Source organism: Acomys russatus, chromosome 8 (assembly GCF_903995435.1).
Source record: "Acomys russatus chromosome 8, mAcoRus1.1, whole genome shotgun sequence".
NCBI classification, from domain to species: domain Eukaryota; kingdom Metazoa; phylum Chordata; class Mammalia; order Rodentia; family Muridae; genus Acomys; species Acomys russatus.
In genome coordinates this window covers 74961021-74980614 of record NC_067144.1, presented here as the reverse complement: position 1 = coordinate 74980614, position 19594 = coordinate 74961021, and the positions used below count along the sequence as shown (strand labels likewise).

The window sequence follows — 19594 nt, the reverse complement described above, 5'->3', positions numbered from 1 at the left end:
AAGGAAACACTCTCCACACAAAAGCTAAGAGACTAAATTTGAAAGCCGGTCTTCCAGCTTCGGTCCTGCCTGACCCTCAGGTCATCTCAACCATCACCAACACCTCAGGGAACTCACGGGCATATCACTTAGCCAGGCTCTCCCAGGCCTTCACCTGTGGAAACCAGATCGGAAATGTTCATTTTCAAAAGCGCTTACCCCAGTAGAGAGCTTTCCAATACAACTAACACAAGTGTGCAAATTAAACTTTGGGACATCAGGACCAAGTCCCCACCCCACCCCCACCCCGTGGTCTTTGGGAACAAATGTATGAACCTTAGACAACAGCCTTGACAGAAGGTGACAGATGCACAGTGAATCTCATTGCAGCTTAACCCCCAATGCCACGGAGTTCCAATGACATTGACCCGCTTCCCTTCTCACTTTTCTCTTCCTAACAGAGAAAGATTTCGGGAAACAGACATCAACTGGAACACCTGTCAATATTTCATGCACAACATAGATAAATAATTATATGTGCTAAGAATTAAGACCAATGGGGAGGAGGGGGAAAAAGCGTTCTATAGATACAGTCACGGATAAGCCAAACATTACATAGGGAACTTGACTAGGTTGATACTTCTGTAGTTGAAGGGAAGGTGTCATAAAGTAGACAGGCAATGGCTCATTTTCCCAAGTAAATCAAATCGATAAGTAGTCAAACGGGTTACACTTAATTACAAGATCTTAAGACTAGATAATGGTGACAAAAAGGAAGAGAAACCAAGACACAACAGATGCAGGATTAGAGGGCATGAAGAAAAGCTAGTAAATCTGTACAAATTTCATGACGGAAAATTGTTGCAAGCAAAAGTGGTACATGGGACACTCACAGATGCCCAGAAAGCATATACTCAGGGTCCCACACATGAAACTAAGAAGAGAGTATTTAAGAAGTAATATTTAAGAGGTAGATATTTAAGGAGATAGTGGCTAAGAACTTTGCAGTGGTTACAGCGGAGGCAAGCCACTTCATCTTCGGAAGTGTTACACACAAAGGAGATTATGGGATGGCGAGAGTTCCAATATGGTATCAGGGCCCGGGAAGGGGAGGCAGTGCAGCCATGTCCTATGAGGTGAGACACAGGCAACTGTACCAGCTGCTTCACTTTGCCGTGAAGAAATACTCTAGAGAACCGCCATGAAGGCCAATCTGTCCTGGCTGCAGCTGGAGCGTACAGTTCCCCATGGCGTGGGGCTCCCAGCTGCAACAGCTTGCTCATGTTTGGGGGGGGAGCAGAGAAACAAATGCCCAAAATCCACTCGCTGCCTCTTTTTATCTAGTCTGGGCTCCCCACCCCATGGGGTGGCTCCACCCATACTCAAGGCAGGCCTTAAAACCTTGGTTCACCAATGCAGGAAAAAACCCTCATGGCACACCCAGAAAGATGTCTCCCACCTGTCTCTAAATCTAGTCAGGTTGAAGATAAAGACTCGCCAGCACGCTGAGTTTCAGAGAGTGTGGTGGGCTAAGGAAGGGAGTTGGAAACCTGAGGGAAAAAAGGGAGAAGCATGCGAGCCATCGCCAGCAACTCTCTAAGGAATCAGCTAAGATAAATGCTTTAAAAAGAAATGCCAACTGGAAAGGACACCTCAGCTGAGAGCGTACAGAGTACTTTCACAGCAAGGGCAACGGATACCATGAAGCACACCCCTTTAGGGGCATCTATGGGCTCAACAAGATGAGATTGAAATGCATGTGTGTGTGTTTGTGTGTGTGTGTTTGTGTCTGTGTGTGTGTGTGCGCGCGCATGTGTGTGCGTGCGCACGTGTGCAGAAGCACAGAGAGACACTCTCAGAGAAGGGTTTAGCCAGCGTTGGGCAGCACCAAGCAGGATGATGACATTTCAGCTGACACCGGGTCTTTGAGAGTCAGAAGGAGGGCAGCTGGAATGGCTGATCGCCCAGACCGAGTGGAACAACTGAAGGACACCAAAGACTAGAAAGTGCGGAGATATGACCAGCAGTTTTGATGAAGTCATAGTAGTGACAGGGCGGAGGAGACTGAAGACTGTCACTGTGGTGAGGAATTCGCCTCCTGATAGAGTGACTCTGGTTGTGAAACATGGAAAAGGCCATAATGACAACAGAACTGAAGGTTATGGTGATTTCAGAAAGATTAAACATGGCTACACCAGCAGCCACTGTGCTCCCCTGGGTCTGAGGAGCCCCTGGCAGACCACCCTCGCCCTCTGTTTAATCCCTCACCTTTGCACTCCTATCAAATGCAAAGGGACAGAGTTATTTTGTTACAAATATCTCCTTGCTCACTGGCAGTGGCAATCTTCTAAAACTTCTATCCAAGCTGTTAAAAGTAAAAATATAGATATAACATTTTTCTGAAAAGTCACTCCTTTAAAAATGCCTGCCTGTTTTCTTTGAGTCCCAGCTTTAAAAAAAAAAAAAAAAAGACATATGAACTTAAATATACATATTCCACCTGGCTCTTGAAATGTGAAGTGAAAAACATCAGGTCAGCTTTTTTTTTTTTTAAAGAAGCAGCAAGGAAGAGTCTCCAATTCAAGCATGCTTCTCGGCTCCTCTATAAAACATTAATATTTATGGAAGTACATTTCAGGGAAAGCTTAGAGAAAGCATGACCAAGAAAATGCAGTGAGGGCAACCGAGTGCTGCCAGGACCTCACATACACCACACGTATAAAAGTTGGCAGTGAGCATCTTCCTGTTACTCTCCGTCTTTCTGTTTTGCAACAGGGTCTCTCACCTACCCTGGAGCTCACAGTTTGGCTAGACTGGCTGGCCAGCAAGGCCCGGGGCTGGCTGCTCTTGTATCCACCTCTGAAGCACTGGGATTACAGTGGAGACCACTAAACTCAGCTTTGTAACCTGTGCTGAGGATCCAAACTCCGTCCCACGTTTGCCTGTGAAGCACTTTGCCAACTGAGCCGTCTGCCCAGCCCAAATACCCGTGTTGTCCCAGTGAGGTTACAGTTGCTGTGATGAGACACCATGACCAAAGCAACGTGGGGAGGAAAGAGTTTGTCTGCCTTACACTTCCACATCACTGCTCATCATCAAAGGACGTCAGGACAGGAGCTCAATCAGAGCAGGAACCTGGAGGCAGGAGCTGATGCAGAGGCCATGGAGCGGTGCTGCTGTTTGCTGGCTTGCTACCCATGCCTTGCTTCAGCCTGCTTTCTTATAGAGCCCAGGACACCAGCCCAGGGATGGCCCCCACCACAATGGACTAGGCCCTCCCACATCAATCACTAATTAAGAAAATGCTAAGCAGGCTTGCCTACTACACTCCAATATTATGGAGGTATTGCCTCAGTTGGGGTCCCCTCCTTTCAGATGATTCTAGCCTGTGTCATGTTGTCATAAAATTAGCCAGCACAACTGACCCCTTGTCAGCTTGACTTGCAATACTTTTGAAGCCATAACTTTTTGTTGATGTTGTTGTTCATCCCCCAAGATCTCAGATTAATAGATGCCACAAATATATTACAAATCTAAAAGTTCCACTCTACCGTTCCAAACACTTTAAAAGTTTGGTCTCTGTAAAACTCCAAAATCTCTTTTAAAATTCAAATTCTATTTTCAAAAAAATCCAAAGTCTCTGAACTGTGGGATTCTATAAAATCAAATACAAGCTAAAAACCTTCTTTCCTTCAAGAGGCAAAAACCAGGGCAACATCACAATCTGAACAAAGCACAACCATACCCTAACAGTGTAAATGATTCAATGCCCGACACCTGGGACTCACGGTTTTCTGGGCTCCTCCGAGGGCCGTGGGTCACTTCTCCAGCTCTGCCCTCTGCAGCACACACAGCTGGTCTTCCAAGGTTCTGGCAAGTTCTACTCCACACCTACTGTTCCTCATGGTCATCCCATGGCACTAGCTTCTCTAGAATGCTGAGGGCTTCTGCTGAAACCGGCCTGCACCTTCACCCGCGGCCTGCCCTGGCCTCTCACAGTGCCAGGCCTCAGCTGCTCTCCATGACCCCTTCATGCCTTCAAAGCCAGTACCACCTGGGTGAGTCTTGCACTACCAAGTGTGACTGGCAGCACGAGGTACACCCTTGGCCACCTCTGGAACACAGCTTCTATGTGCTGACCCCGAGGAAACACTTCCCAGAAGACTTCACCTCAGTGATGCTGGGCTCGTCTTAACCACTGCGGATCAGCACCGAGTGTCCCAGCAAAGCACAGGTTTCACGTTGGTGGTTCTCCCGTCTTATTAATCACAGCTGATCCTTCAGCTCGGGCTAACTGTAACCACGGACTCTGAATCCCTAACAGCAAGTGGCCCCATAGAATCTTTGAACTTCGCTCTGGAGCATCGCAAGCCAGGCCGCCATTGTCTGCTCTCGTCGTTTTTATTCCCGGCTCCTACTGAACAGCTCACTGAGCTTTCGACACTCAGTGGTTTTTCCAGCCCAGACTTGCAAAGTCCTTCCACAATCCTCCTCCAAACAACAGGTCAGGTCCGTCACAGCACGCCCCTGTCACAGCACGACCCCGCTGTCTAGCACCAAATCATCTTAGTTTGGGCTACTGTTCCCACCGCTGTTCTGTAGCACCATGACCAGAGCAACTTGGGGAGGAAAAGGGTTTTTTTGTTTTTTGTCTTACATTTCCACATTGTCAAAGGAAGTCAGGACAGGAGCTCAACAGGGCAGGAACCCGGAGGCAGGAGCTGACGCAGAGGCCACACAGGAGTGCTTCTTCCTGGCTTGCTCCTAGCCTGCTCAGTCCACTTTCCTACAGAACCCAGGACCAGCAGCCCAGCGATGGCACCACCCACAATGGGCTGAGCCCTCCCCCATCCATCACTAATTGAGAAACTGCTCCACAGGCTCCCCTACAGCCCAGTCTCTGCACTGAGGCTCCTTCCTCTCAGAAGACTCCAGGCCAGCCCGGGTCAAGCTGGCATTAGCTTCCCCAGAACACACATATAATTCAGAACGCCGTATCTTTTCCCAGTAACTCGTCTTTTCACCTTTGGTTTTAGGGCCGGGAAGACGCTATCTACATTCCAAACCAAGCGCTAGCAGGCGTGCATTACTTTTTCAAGTACTGTTTCTGTTCTACTGCAATCTACAACTTCCCAAAGTCAGAAAGAAGAAGAAAAAAAAAGAAAAGAAAAGAAAGGAGAGGAAGGTTAGAAAGAAACAAAAAAACAAAAAACAAAAAAGAAAGCACTCTGCCTTGTAGTGTTTCTAGAAAGTGCTAAAACTAAAAAGAAACTAATTTTCATAAGCTTAATAGCGTTTGCATGGCATTAACTGAACCTCCACACTGTAAAGACATCCACGTGCCTCTAGCTCCTCAGAGCAACAGCTGAGAGGTCAGGCCTCACCTGTGGAAGGTCTAACCATCACTGACCAGGAGATTTAGTTTGGCAGGTTGGGGTTTTGTTTTGTTTTTTAACTTTAAAAGATTGAGCGGGGGTAGGGCAATGAAATAAGTTCATTTTATAAATTTCAATCTTGCCTTAGGACCGAGCAGTGAAAGTAGTAACAGATCCAACTGGATATTTAGGGAAAACAACATGAGACTTTCCCAAGCTTTGCACCAAAGCAGTCATTATCCGCACACCACAGAATGTTTTCCAGATTCTTCTTTTTCTGATTCAGGCCCTCTGAGAGCTCAGAAGGATCCCTGGAGAGTCACTCTCAGGGGATGGGGATGTAGCTCAGTTAATAGAAAATCACTTAGCATTCACACAGCCTTGGGCCCCATCTCCTCATCACTCACACTGCACATGATGTGGCTGGCATTCCTATAGCCCCAGCACGCAGGAAAAAGGTGCAGAAAGATCAGAAATTGAAAGTCATCCTCAGCTACATAGCAAGATTGCCTAGGTTATGCGAGACCCTCCTCAGGAAAAAAAAGTCACTCTCTTAAAAAAAAAAAAAACCACTCCAGAATCCACCTTCCAGTCAGTGATGGTAAAGCACTGTTTGCATTAACCTCCCTAACCAAAGGCATGCCACACCGCGTGTTAAAACCCCAGTGCCTTAGCTCTCTGTCAGCTCTGCAGGGAAGGCTGAGCCTGCTGCATCTGACAGGTTGCTTCTGTTTTTAGCAAGATCGTTAGGATCGTCAGCTGGTCCTCCACAGCCAGCTGTAGGCAGCAGCAAGAGCTAAACATGGTATCTCATGTTTTACATTTTAAAAGCTACAATTGAGGACTCCTTAAAAACCAATGTTTTAACACAATTCCTTACAACTGTTCTCTGAGTGTGAGAACCTCTTCCCCCAAGGATCCTAGTGGTCAAGGATGAGCAACCAAGTCACAGAAAACACGGCACACATTCCCAAATGTCTGTCTGGTGCAGAACCCACAATATAATTCCTGAAGATGGAACACACTGGTTCTGGCTACACATATCCAATATAGATAGAGACACACACGCACACAGACACACACACATACAGATACACAGGCACACACACACATGAAGTTATACAGACACACACACATACAGATACAAAGACACAGAAACACATAAACACATGCATACATACAGATACACAGACATACACACATACAGATACACAGACACACATATACACATATACACATACACAGAGAGATACACATATACACACATACACACACACATATATACATACAGATACACACACATATACACACATACAGACACACAGAGAGATACACATATGCACACAGAGATGCACACACATATATACAGACAGATAGACACCATACATGAGAGAGAGACACACAGACAGACAGACACACACACACACACTGAGAGAAGGAGAGAGAAATAAAGTGACCCTGTGAGTTAAGAGACTTGCTCACTTACTGACTGTGGCCTGCATATTTGCATTAAAATTTAATGCTGTGTACCTTAAATGTACATAGTAAAACTTTTAAAAGAAAAAAAAATGTTTACAATCTCCAAATATAGTAAAGGTTTATGTCAGACATGGGGGCATTATTTAAAAATAAGAAGAAGAAGAAACTATGTAATAGATTTTTGACATAAGGTCTACTATGTAGACCTAGTTAAGGTGGAACTCACTCTGTAGACCGGGCTGGCCTTGAACTCACAGATAGCCACCTGCTTCTGCCTCCTGAGTGCTGGGACTGAGCATCACCCTGGCTTACACACAGTATTCCCCAGACAGACGGTGATGAGATGAGATCATTCACACAGCAGTACACGCAGAAAACCATCCAGACACTGCAGACCAACAGAAATCCTGACTCTACAAAGGAATGGAGGTCAGAGAAGCCAGAAGCAACAAAGAGAACTAGGAGCCATCCGGGCCCCAAACCCACCCTTACCTGCCTTTCCCCGTAAGCCATCTGAGGCAGGGCAGGGCTCTGGCTGTTTCTGGTTCTTTCTGTATACGTTTTTCCTGTCCTCCTTTAAGTGTTTTGAGTGGGGCCAGACTTTCCAGCTGGGTGCTGCTTCCACGTGTTGGGGACCTCTGTGAAGGTCCCTCTCGGATGCACAGGCCTGCTGCCATCTGACTCTGGGGCTGAGGGGCTGTTCCGGGGGCTCTGGGCACTTGCCTCTCCAGGCTTCACCCAGTGATCTCATTTGGGACCCAGAGTACACATGTTCTTCAGCATTTTAGTGTGTTACCCGCAGCTGTCAGGCAGCCATAGCTAGCAAAACAAAGCAATGCATTAGTTATTATTAGATTTTTCGGTTTATGTCATTTGCTGCTTAATGGTCTAGTGTAGGTTATCTTCCACACTTTGCTAAACCAGATTAGCTGTGCGCCGCTGGCTTCTAGCTACTCTCTCCGGAAGACATTTTTATAGACTCAGTCAGTTCAGTGGCCTAGTCTTTGTGCAGGCAATATATTTTCAGTGTCTCACATCTAGGACAGTCACAGATAGTGTGACCACAAGCCTTTTCTGTGACAGCTGTAACAGATTAACCTGGTAGCTTCAAACAACGGTGTGTGGGAGTCCTGAGGAAGCAGAAAATCAAAAGGCCACCATGACTTTGCACTTTCTGCAGGTTTTAGCAGAGACTCCACCTCTGGCCTTGTCCAGTTGGTTACAAGCTGCTCCTTACATGGTCACAAACACCTCTTAGCTTGTGACAACATCTCCCCTGCTCCCTGCATCTCTGGTTGCCTAGCCACCTCCTCCTGTTCTGTGAGTCCCCCTAACACAGTTTAAATGCTAAATAGCCCCATGGGTTTACACTTTGAAAACTTGGCCCCCAGTAGATAGCACTATTTATGGGATGCGGCCTTGCTGGGGGAGTGGTTCCCTGGGTAGGCCCATGGGGTGTATCATTCCTGGACTCGCGCTTGTTGCACTGTGTACCTCCCAGGTATGAAGAAGGAAAGAGCAGCTGCCACCACAGCCTCTTGCAACCGTTCTGCCCTAGTGTACAGGGCTAGGAAACCATGGACAGAACTCTCTGGAGCTGTGAGCCAAACATAAACCTCAAGTTGCTGCCTTCGGATTATTTGATCATAGCAAAAAGTCACCAAGACGTAACTTCTAGCTCCTTCTGGTACAAGACTACCTGTCACACTGGACATGGGTCCGCCCAGATTCCAGGTCCTTCCAACTTGAGATCCCTATGGTGACTCTATCTACAAAGGCTTTTGTTCTAACTGTTGTCTGGTCACATTTTCCAACCACAGTGGATCGAAAGTGAACAAATTGGGTGGCAAATTATCCCAGGCTTCTGCGGGATGGAGGAGTTTACAGGACATGGAGCTCTTATAACCAACATGGAGCCTTGGTACCCTGGATGTCAGGAGCACATCACAGCAGGCTGCCAGAAGGCAGAGTCTGGTGGTGCATCTCTAGCCCTGTGTCAGACCAACAGCAACAGCATCAGGAACTTGTTAGAAAAGCAAATCGTTGGGTCCTGCCTAGACCTTTGGTATGAAATTTTGGGCAAGCCTCCAAAAATCTGTCTCAATGCAACTTTTAACATACTCTAAAATTACAGAGTCACCCAGAGTAGGGTTTGAAATTGGTCCAAAAGAGGACAAAAGAGCAATGGGGGGAAAATTCCCAATTGCAATCAATGGTGGTCCTCAGGTCTGTCAACACATCAGAACCACATGAAGCCTTTTGTAAACATTCTGATACCCAAGACCCATAATCAGGCCGGGGAAGAGTGCAGGCAGGGTAGCTTTCACAAGGCTCCCCAGGAGATTACAGCGTGAGCCAAGTCCAAGGAGGACCTGAGCCTAGAGGCTCCAGCCAGGGGCAGCATAATGAGTAGGTGAGCCCTGCAGTTCTGAAGAGGTGGGCCTGCCCTACCCCCAAGCTCCAAGAGGCTGAACAAATAAATGGCTTTTGTTTCGAATTTACAAAGAATACAAGATTACAAAACGGGACCACGGAATGTAATTTCAGGGGTGCTTTGGGAAACAGAAGTATGTGACTAGCTCAGAGGATTAAAAAGGTGGCAAATTATTAGAGAGTGAGGTATGGGTTTAATATGGAAAAAAAGGAGAGGGTTGAATCCTTCTGCTCAGCTGACAGGCAATTTCCTGCTGTAAGCTCGGGGAGCTGCCACAGGTTGGCAGGATGCTGGCCGGCCACGGCCTGTATGTGGGTGGCCAGAGCAGCAACATTTTAGCTTTTATCTCTGTCCTCCACCACTTCAGCTGTGCCCAGGATTTGATTTGTAGAGGTGACTGAGTGAGGACACAAAGATGAGGTGTTATTACTAGCAGTTCCCAGGAGAGAAGAGCACGCCGTGCCAGGCAGGCCTACAGGAAAAGGAGGACAAAGCTGACACCTATTGTGAGCTATGAAGCACAGAAGACCGGTTTGGGCAAGCTTAGGACTGGGTGGGTTACGCTGTCATGTGCTTGATCACAGGATGGCTCTAGTTGCCAGGTGCTGGGCCTTGGGGTGACTTGGGGTAGAGGAACTGAGGGTTTGAGCTGTGGGTGTTGGAGGAGGAAGCCACTGGGAGTCCGTGTTCAGCCTGTTGCCTTGCATGTGACAGAGGCATCCTGAGAGAAGCTGTTGGTTGCCTTCAGACCGTGGCTAGTCCTGGGAAGAGCAGTGTCCCCAGGCGCTTGGCCATGAGAGCACTAAAATAGAGAAAGCAAAGATGTGCTTCCTGTAGACACACAGCCTAAAGCAGAGGACGCTGTGTGCAGAGGTGGGAGTTCAGCAGGTAAAGCATTTGCCACAAGCAGGAGGAGCTAAGTCTGACCCAGACCCACAGAAGAAAGGCAGGTGTGGTGTCTCACACTTAAAATCCCCTCACTAAGGAGGCAGAAAGAGGTACATTCCTGGGGTTTTGACGGCCAAGTAGCCCATTTGGGGTTAATGTCAGACAGTGTCTCAAATATCAAGGTGGAAACAACCCCTGAGCTTGTCCTTTGGCCTCTACATGCACGTGTACACATGAATATTTATACACACTCACACATGCTACATACTACACCATACACACGTAAACACATGCTACACACTACACACATTACATACACCACACCACACACATACACACATGCTACACACTACACATACCGCACACACACACATCTGCATACCATAAACACACGTACAGACACACACATGGGGGAAGATTTTCTGTGTCTTATGTTAGAACCAGAAAGCTGCAGATGGAGATTTAAAAGCCAGCAGATACAACTGGCAGGTACAGTAAGGATAATCCTGGCCAGAAGAAATGGCACAAAGCAATTCCCCCACTTTTAGTGAGTGAGGATGTAAGGAAGGACCAGTGAGGAGTGGGGAAGAAATAAGCAAAGAAAAAACAGGGACAAGTGGGTGCATTAACACAACTGCCTCTGAGAGGAAGGGGCAGCCACGTCATCGATATGGAGGGTGAAAGTGGAAGTCCACAGCGGCTGGGCGGGTAAGTGCTGCTAAGAAACACAGATGGTCAGGAGTGGTGGTGCACACTTGCAGTCCTTAGTCATAAGCCAGAGGCAGGTGGGTCTCTGTGAGGTTAAGGCTAACGTGGTTTACGTAGTGAGCTGCAGGCCAGACAGGGCTGCAAGCGGTGGCAACAGGGCTCGATAGATGTCTGAGAGAGCGCTGGGATCATGAGCCGACTTTGGTTTTGGAGACAGAGTGCATCTAGCCCTATTGGTGCAGAGAACAGGGAGGCTACGGCAAGAAGGAAACAGCATTGAAAACAGTGGGTGAGGTTGTAGAGCTTCTTCCTCAAGGGGACCAGAAGGGCTGTGATCCATCTATAGGACAATGGCATAGGCTGACAAGAGACAGGGCAGCAGCGTGGAGTGGGGGACAGAGGGATCAATGCTGTGACCCAGCAGAGGTAACTTGGAGGACAATTTATCCCCACACAGTTTGGTGGTCCAGCCTGCTCTGTTGCAGAAGACATGGGGAGCTCTCAGATGTACCCACAGAAAGCCTGGGCTGCTTGCTCCCCTCTGAGTGGATCAGGAAGCCCAGCTGTCTTCTCCCTCGGTTCCTTTTCGTTTAGCCTGGGGTGTCCACATCTGGGCTGAGCATCCTCCTCAGAGCCCTGTATAAAATCCCTCACAGAAGCAGAAAGAACACTGGGCTGCCCGGTCCTGTGCTGTTGGCACGTGGCATTGATGACTGTGTGATGTAAGGGGTTGTCCTGTGTATTGTAAAATTCTTAGTGATGTCTCTGCCCTCGACTACTAGACATCAAGCATTCCACCCCAGTTGTGAACTAATAATATTCCTAGATGTTACCAAACACCATTTGACAGTCGAGTGGCTGAGCACACCCCCACTCAGCTGAGAATTGCTTCTCTGGAATTAAAAAGAAAGATGATTTATAAAACAAAGAAACAGAAAAGGGTGGGGTGCAAGAATAATAACATAATCTTTACAGAAAACCTGTAATTATTATCCTGTTAGATATGAGTAGATAGTGTCTTAATAAAAAAGAGAAAATTTAAAAAAAAAAAAAACTTTTCTAGCCAGTGAGGCAAGTCTATTGAGGAATGAAAAACGAGAAGGACAAATTACAAAGTGAAAGATTGTTCCAGGAAGCTGACATCCAAATAACAGATGTTCTAGAAAGTGAACTCTGAGAAAAACAGAAGAGAAGAAATTTACCAGACAAGTAATTTAGGGAAATTTCCAGGAACAGAAGCTGAGTCTGTAGTGAAAAGCCCCCTTTTAACACCCCGCACAGGTAGATGAAGGAGACTGACTTGGGCACAGTCATGATACATTTTTTTTTTTTAATTAGAAGAGATGAATATTAAATTTTCCACCACAAAACTAAGCCACAAAAGACTAGGGATCAAACGGTGTTGGATTTTTCTTTAGCCAATCAGGGAGACTGTTACACAGTAGAGAATACTTCCAAAGGTCTTGAGAAACAAAGACAACTACCTCGAAAGATGTGGAGCTGCTGGCTATCCCACGCGTCGCTGGGACAATGCAAAGCGAAATGGCTGCTTTAGAAAACAGTTTGGGTCCTTCCCGTTTTCCATCCGTTGAGGAGACACAGCGCGGCCTCTCCACAGGAGGAAGGAGCCAAATGCTGATAGCTAAAGCAGTGTGAACTTCGACGCTGTGCTGTTTAAGGGCATCCACGCACTGTACAACTAGCAGAAGATTCTGGGAAAGGCGGAGCTGTGGTGAGACGAAACAGAGAAGTCATTGTCTAAGGTTTTACTTTGGCTGAACAGGAGGAAATTCGTTAATTCTTTAAGTGGGTAGAATAGAACCATCTCTACCTTCACTGTAGGGGCCATGGAACAAATTAATGTAGTTACCAAAATCATAAAATGATGTTTATTTGTCTGTCTATTTACTAGACAGGGCCTGTATAGATTATTACACAGGGCCTGTATAGAGCTCTGGCTGGCTTGGAACTCACAGATATCCACCTCCGTGTGCCTCCCAAATACTGAGATAAAAAGCAAACATCATCATACCTGGACAAGATATGTATGTTTTTAAATGAGTGAACATTATCATCAGCATATGATGAGTCAGTAAAGCTGGGAGGAGAAAATAGGGTATAGTTTTTTCAGTGTTCATGGTCTAGAATTTTATACCTAGCCAAACAATCATTTGCTCATAAAAAATTAACCCAAATAATATCCAAAAATGCAAACATTCAATATTCTCTAAATAGCTTTTCTTAGTAAGATTCCCAAAGGTATATTACATCAACATGAGGCAATTAATCAAGAAAGGGAAATGTGACAATAAAAGAACAAGATCTCTGGCCAGAAGAAATATCAAGCAACTGTCTGGGGGATAAACTACATGCACTCCATAGACTACTGTGTTTGTTTTGACAAGGAAAGAGGAGTGAACATCCCAGAAAATTAAAAATCATCGATCTGTCTTGGTAGAAATTTTAGTACAATGTTAAGTTCATGGAAGGTATTTGTATTTAGTAAAAGAAAAGTTAGAAAGCTAAACAACTATTGAGAAAAAAATACAATGTCTTCTTATTGAGAGAAGGTAGTGATGGGAAGATGGACAGGGGAGATTTCTTGGAGCCATCACACCACAGCCAATGCCACGAATTATATGGCAAGTCCCATGAGCACACTTGAGAAATAAGGAGAGCGATGCTCAAAGAAACAGCTGAAAGATGTTGCCTTGGGGACGGAGGACGTGGAATGGGAAAGGTGGTACAGAGTGTGGATGCTTTTGTCATAGACCCTACTGAATAATGTGACCTTTAAAATTAGCGGCAGAAGCCAGCAAGGCAGCAAGAGGGGAGGGGAGACTGTGTTCTGTGGTAAATTAGGCAGTTAGGAGTTGGGTACTCAAAAAACGAAGAGGAAATGTCACACGGTGGGGAGGAATGGATGCAGGGTCACACACAGGCCAGGACATGGGTAATGAGCAAGGCCAGGTACCGGGCCTCACTGCAGAGTCAGGGAGGGGCTTAATGGAGTCTGCAGTGAGGTAAGGCTGGAACTCAGCCATCACACTGCCAACAGCATCCTCACCAATCTTCTGTTGCTCTGTGGGTCGGATCTTCGAGCACCGATTTAATATCTCACACAGAGTGTTCCCTCTGTTCTATTCAAAATAATGGTTTTGATGGAGTGAGAGCCATAATGACACACACTTACAGAGACAGAGATAAAGCTGCACGTGTGGCCACGCTTCGCTGGCGTCTGGCTTTGTGTCCTCTTGGGTTTGTTCACTCTGGACTGTGACTCAGAATTAGCCTTCCCACCATCCCATCCATGGTACTCCAGCTGACAGGAGCCCATCTTGGATACTCTGACAAATACCTGAGAGAAAGATCCCCTGACTATTGGTCAAGCAGAAACGTCTAGTCTTTGTGCATGTACAACTGACGTCAGGTGGTGGTAGCTGCTGCAGCAGGTAACCCCCCAGAGGGCCTCGGGGATGCACCACAGAAGCAAGGTTCTGTGCCCAGATTTCTCCCATCTTGGGATTCTGTCTCTCTGTTGGTCTCTTCACAATGTTTCAGGGTTTCGTTCCGGTGAGCTCAAAAGTGTCTCACGGGGCACCTGCCCTGTGGTTTCCTTGGCCAGAAATCACACTCCTAGATTTACCTAACTCTCAGGAAGATGACCTGACTGTCTCCAAGATAAGGAGATTGCAAGTTGGTGAACTGTTGGCCAGTTCTGCCCCACGGGCCATCTGTTATTTGACCTGAGGCAACCTTCAGGCTTGGATTCACCCACCTCCCCTCAGGCTCCCAAGCCTCTTCTCCCACTGGAAGAGCCACCAATGCCTAAGAGAACTTTTCCCTTTCTTAGAATCAGCCCTGCCTACAATGCCCTGTTCCCCATATTTCAAAACCTCACACTTTTCATCAAATGTTACTTTTATCAAAATTGATCTCTCCCCTTCCTATTCTTCATATATATATATATTCTGTCTGTCTGTCTGTCCATCTATCGTGACCAGTGAGGGGAAAGCCCATGTCTCTGCCGGGTCCCTGTCACTGGTCACTCACCAACAGCATGCTGCCAAGCAGCCCCTCTTACCTCAGCACAAGCCAAGGCCTCTGCTTCTTCCTCATTCCTTACTACACTGCTTCTGCTTTCTTCTCCAGTCTCTCTCCCCCGCCCCCCTCCCTGACCTTGACTCTTCCTTTTTCCCTCCCTCCAATATCAATCTCCTCTTAGTCATTGCTTCTTTAAAAAAAAATACTCTTTTGTCAGCCATGTTTACAATAAAGATATGAATCAGTAATTGGTAGCAAAGAACAAAATTAACAAGCTTGGTTTCTCTCTCTCCCCCTCCCCCTCCCCCTCCCTCTCTCCCTCTCTCCCTCCTCCCTCTCTCTCCCTCTCTGTCTCTCTCTCTCTCTCTCTCTGTCTCTCTCTCTCTCTCTCTCTCTCTCTCTCTCTCTCTCTCTCTCTCTCTCTCTCTCTCTCTCTCTCTCTCTCTCTCTCTTGGTGTTCTGCAAAGCAGCAAAAAAATTTTCCAGAACAGAAGGGGTAGCTGAGGGAGGGAAATTAACCCTGGTCCCTTCCTCCCCACACACTGTGAAGCCAAGGCTTCTTGTTACAAATGCACTGTGTGGTTCTGTTTGGACAAGGTAGTTTGGATCCACTTCAAACAAGCTGCCAATTGATGTCTTTCTGCTGGAGGGAGCTTGAGCTCAGGCACTGAGACGCAGCCAAGATGGAAATGAGTTTGCAGTATCCTCGCCCTCAAAAGTCGATAGCTGGGTGTAAGCTGACCACCCTGCCAGCTCCTCCCCTCTGGCAGATGAACTGTCGACATTTATTTCCATCAACTTCAGGTGTCTGCACTGTCACTCCTGTCAATCTGTGTCATCATATTCGAATTAGAATGGAAGAACTGTGGCTGTGCCCTTGGTCTCAAGGTCATAGGGAAGAAGGGAAAGCTGAGACATTTTTTCATGGTGAGAGAAAGAATATTCTAGAAGAAAGGCAGCATGCAGCAAGCTCTCGGCTGCAGCCAGCTCAGCCCCATGATGAGAAGAGAAAGGTCTGGGTATAGGCTTAGGGACTTGTGGGTGTGAGGACAGCTGTGTCTCAGGAGGACAAACGGCCAGGAGTTAATACGGTGAGAGAAAGCAGTGAGAGATGAGAGGAGAGAATAGAGTTCCATGTCTTACAGCTGAGACAGCAGCCAACAGAGGCTTCCTGGAAGGCAAGGAGCAAATTCTTCCTCAAGTTTCCAGAATATAAGGCCTGCCAGCCTCTCATTGAAGACCTCAGACATCCAGAATGCAACACAATAGCCTTTGTTGAGGACTGGGGAGAGGGTGCAGAGATGGCCACACAGTATAAGGAGCTGAGTTTATCCCCAGAACACACGTAAAAGCCAGATACAACAGCCCAGCACTGGGGAGATGAAGGAGGGCAGACCCATGAGGCTCCCTGGTCAGCCTGACCAGCCAGAAACATGAGTTCCAGGTTCATTCAGTGTGGAACTATCTCAAAACATAAGGTAGAGAGAGACTGACGCCTGCCTCTGACCTCTACACACACATATACATGCACATGCTTGCCTGTACCCACATGCTCCCATACACACTTACACCCCCACAGATGAACACACACACACACACAGTGTATGTACACGCACGCATGCACACACACATACACACACACACACACACACACACGCATGAACACAAACTCACTCACACAGAGTCTCTGCTGTTTTAGCCGCCAGTGGATGGCCATGTATACAGAACATCCTACCTGTGCAAACAGTCTGCCCCTGTGAAAACAGAGGAGCAATCCCCGCTGGAAGATGCCTTGGGAAATCTGTCCCAAGGCTCTGTGCCCTTAATTCTTTGTCTGAACATCAATGGCTAAGCATGTCTCCCTACTTGCTATGAGGATGAAAATGAGAACGTTGTGAAAACCCTGCAACAGGGAATCGGCTGAGCAGGAAGTGCCCCCGGGCCTCCACTTCTCAGCAAAGCAGACACTGCCCACTCCATGCCTTAACTGAGGCACACAGGGAAACTGCTCTCCCCAACTTCCTCACAGCCGGGGCTGCTCCCGCCAACCTGGCAAACTGACTGAGGGTGGACACGTGTGCCCCTTCCAGCTTAATTATAAAGCCAACCTGTGTGACATGTTGAATAGTGGCTCCCTAAAGGTATATTGTAACCCCTGGAACCTGGGGCTGGGGTGTGAACAAACGGCTTCTACAGATGTAAGTAGGTCAGAAATCAGATGATATTATCCAGGCTTAAAGTGAGCCCTAACTCCAGATGGCAGGTGTCATTGTCTGAGTGTGACATAGCATGTGAACGCAGAAGCAGGGTAGAGGCATGTGTAGCCAAAAGCTGGGGAGTGCCAAGGGCAGCAGGCCTACAGGAGGAATGTCCACTTGCCGGGAATTTACAGAAGGCATTACCCTACCAACCTCTTAGAGAAGACGATTGGGCTCCAGAACTATCTGTTGGTCCAGCCACTCAGAGCATGGCTTTGTGTGGTGACAGCGCTGGGAAATGAACACACCGTGTGACTGTGGAAGCTCTTGCTGTACAAAGCCTGTGGCCCAAAAGATACAGAGTCCCCAGGGCATGGAGCCTGACCTTCCTGAGACAAGCTCTGGTGTTAAGTGCAAGGCATTCTGCCCTCATCGTGATAGGAGTGAGATACACACTTGCTGTGTGTTAACCCACTGAGGTGCAGGATCGCCTTGGCAGGGGGTCAACCGGACTCTGGAGGGGACAGAACAGCAGGAACGGTGAGAAGCATGCACCCTATCCTCAGCTTCAGGGATGTGTCCAGTTCTAGCCTGTAAATGTAGGTACAGAACAGCGTGACTCACATACATTTGCAGTCCCGCACTACCCCTACCTGCTACGGGGATTACTGGCAGCTCAGAGACATCTTGTCTTAGTCAGGGTTTCTATTGCTGCGATGAGAAATGCCATGACCAAAAGGCAAGCTGGGGAGGAAAGGGTTTACTCGGCTTACACTTCCTCATGGCTGTTTAATCAGCAAAGGAAGTCAGGACAGGAACTCAGGCAGGGCAGGACCATGCATAGAGAGGACCTAGGCCCCCCCCACCCCCTCGCTCAGATGTAACCCATAGGCAGCTCAGTCTTCATAGGGGTCTCCTAGTAAGGGGAGCAGGGGCTGTCCCTGCCACACACTCTGCTACCTGCTCTTTGATCATGTCCCCTAGTGAGGTGCCTCATCGTGTCACAGAGGAAGAAGATGCAGGCAGTCCTGATGAGATTTGATAGGCTGGGGCCCTTCCACATCTATCAGAATTAAAGAAAATGTTCCACAGACATGTCTTCGATTCAATATGATCCAGAAGGTTCTTCAACTGAGGTTACCCACACTGAACTGGTTTTACAAGTTAACTAGCTCCCCGTGGTTTCAGAAAGCTGCAGGGGCTGCACGGAAGCTCGGAGGCCTATGGAAAGTCTGGCTTCTCTCCACCAGGAGCTTGAAGGGCTTTCTAGTTAACGTGTGCTCAGAAGAACACCATCTCTGTACATCCTCCACTCCCACGTTAACCCTAAGGCCTTCTGGAATAATTGTGGATTCTGGGACTAACATGGATGCCCATCGCAGACTACAGTGGTGGAGGGCGCCAGGGTACTATCAGTAAAGGCATAAGGAGGAGAGACTTTTCTGAGGGCTGAGGGCTGAGAGCTTTGACGGGAGTGAGAGTAAACATGCGCACACACACACACACACACACACACACACACACGCACGCACACACACACACATGCACATACACACACACGCACGCACACACACACACACACGCACATACACACACGCACGCATACGCACACACACACACAGCGGGTGGGGGAAGACAGATAGATGGATGAAGGAAGCAGGGTTCTGAGAATGATTTGAGGGTAAAGATAGCAGTGTCTTCAATTTAAAAGAAAACCAGCCAATGGAATCCTAGAAGAAGTAGAGAGAGCTTGGGACAGGACGGTGTGCCCCTGTGTGGAGAGAAACTTTCTCATCAGGGAACAGAACTCTAACAGGAAGGAAAGCAATGTTCCTGAAACACTGGGAATTTACACACACACACACACACACACACACACACGCACGCACGCACGCACGCACGCACACGCCTCCAGACAGGAAGAGCAGAATCAATGTTCCTGGGAGAGTCCCAAGGAACCAGAGTGAAGGGGCCACAGTTTAGGTCCCTACAGCCAAGTGGTGAGGGATGCAAGCACACATTTTCATTAGGGATGCCACCCTCCTTCCCCGAGGGTCCTTTCTCTTCCTTCTCCCACCCCAGCTACCACTAGACCCTCCAACTGCCCAGCCCACCCCTGGAGATCGCTCCACTTCTCAAGCGCGTTTTCACATTTTCATGAGCACACACCTCACAGTGGCACATCCCGTGACTCTTTCCTGTTCTCTTAGTCACCTCCCTTGTAGAGTCACATCTTCAGCTCCTCATTGGAATGTACCTTCTGGGAAAGCAGAGGCCCAGTGTCTCCATATGCCCAGATCAGCCACACTACCCGTCCCATGCTCCTTTGCCCTGGCAGAGCTGCCTGTCCTTCAAAGTCAGGAAACAACTTTCAGTTGACTGAAAACTAAGTGTCTATTCCAATCTTAAGAGACTGCCTTCTCCCGAGTTGTGAAAAACATGATGTAAACACAACATATGCTCGGAAGGCTCTAGAATTCTTGGAACCT

General features: G+C 47.7%; 1 pseudogene; it reads left to right on the top strand.

The window, feature by feature from the left end:
* LOC127192954 (40S ribosomal protein S19-like) overlaps positions 1–174 on the top strand; it is an 877505-nt pseudogene extending 877331 nt beyond the window's left edge.
* The last annotated feature ends 19420 nt before the right edge of the window (positions 175–19594 follow it).